Here is a 1703-nt window from a genome sequence, read left to right on the forward strand (position 1 = left end):
GTGACCCCTTTTTTTTTGTTTTTTTTTTTGGTCCAGGCTGCACAAGGGTTAAATTAAATTGCTAAGCAGAAAAGCTACTCAGAAACACCACTGTGTTTGAGCAGGAACAGGAAGTGATACTCTACCACAAAGCGAGCGAACACCAAGTGAAAATATTTTGTAATAATGTATGTTAACAAAGACATACAGATATTTCAGTCTAATTGTTATGTTTTAATTAATTTGTGATTCTTAGAATGAGGAAGACATTGTTGTTGCGCCAAAGTCTCCACAATCTGTAGGAAATGTACCTTTACCTTCAAGAAAAGAGGTAATTATTTGTATATTATTTAGTATTACATTGTGATACCTTGGAAAAACATTAATTTGTAAATAAACGAAAACGCTTTCTCTTCCCAGGATGCACTTCAAAAAACTGCAGAGAGCGGCATCCATACCCCAGACACACAATCCCTCGAGAGTGACTCTAAATCTTCATCTTCAAATGCAAATGCTAAGGTAATTTCATAACTTTCGCTGTTTTTAATGCAAAACAGAGAAAGAAAACATGGAGTTTATATGTTTGTTAAACACTATCAGCATGTAATTATTATATTAAAAATTTTGTCTTTTGAAATGTAATCCAAAGTTTAAATTTAAAGTTAAAATCTTTTTGTGATGATCCTTAGAGGTAAAATAAATATTTCTTAGTCATATTCACTTACTTGTACTATGGGTTCATTAGTGAAATTGTAACATAATGATGCTGTTTCATAGAGACACTGTAGTGACAAACATTGAAAGTATTTATATATTTTTTTGAAATATATATCTGTACGTTGCAGAGGAATGAATCAGATGAATCAGCTAAGGTCAACACAGACAGTAGCAGTTCAGGAGAAAGATTTTTCACATCTGGTTTGCCACAGCAGAAAACTTTCTTTTTCATAAATGAGAATGAATGGAAGGAGTTACGGCAACATCAGTCAGGAAGACTATTTAAAGGACTGCAGTGGACAAATATAATTGCTAGTGGAATCAGAACCCTTAATCCGTACTGCAGTTTTGGATTTTGGAGACACAGTGTGAAAAAACTCTCTTCAAGATCAAAAGCACCGGTTTTCAGGTGTATGGGGTATTGCAGATTTCAGGACTGCCCTGTCACTGTGGATGTGGTGGTTTATGACGAAGAGACACTGAAAGCAGAAGTCGTTTTTACAGGAGGTGAGGTCTGGCATAATAACAAAGAGCTGAAAAGGCGGCCTGTGCGTGCACAATCACGTCAAAGTGCTGGAGAACTCCTCAAAAACAAATTACCAAGGAGCTTGTACTTGGAGTCTTTACAGAAAGTGCCACAAAAGGTGATCCAATCTGGCAACAGGGATGATGCTCCAACAAAAGAAGTCTTGAAAAACATTGCATGGTCTGAAAGAAAAGCCAGTAGAGCAGATCCCAACGAGTTGATGAGCTTACAAAAGATAATTCAACAGTATCAGGACACTGAAAAGGATGTACTGCAGAAGATTCTGATGCATCCAAAGGGCATAATGCTATGGTCTAAGAAAACCTTGTCAGTTTTTCATCAAAGATGCAACGAAGACATTGTGTACTTTGATGCCACTGGAAGTATAATAAGAAAAGAAAGTGCTGGAAGGCCACCATACTATGTGTATGAGTTGGTTGTCAGAAACCCATCCAAAGGTGCTTCTCCTCTTCCAGTTGCT

The 1703-nt window shown here is 36.7% G+C and overlaps 1 long non-coding RNA gene across 1 annotated transcript; it reads left to right on the forward strand.

The window, feature by feature from the left end:
• Positions 1-235: 235 nt before the first annotated feature.
• LOC120436921 lies at positions 236-1037 on the forward strand. The gene is made up of 3 exons (XR_005610670.1): positions 236-310; positions 400-498; positions 825-1037. It is a non-coding gene; the product is annotated as an uncharacterized LOC120436921 (long non-coding RNA).
• The last annotated feature ends 666 nt before the right edge of the window (positions 1038-1703 follow it).

Source organism: Oreochromis aureus, unplaced genomic scaffold (genome assembly GCF_013358895.1).
Source record: "Oreochromis aureus strain Israel breed Guangdong unplaced genomic scaffold, ZZ_aureus HiC_scaffold_354, whole genome shotgun sequence".
Taxonomy (NCBI): Eukaryota; Metazoa; Chordata; class Actinopteri; order Cichliformes; family Cichlidae; genus Oreochromis; species Oreochromis aureus.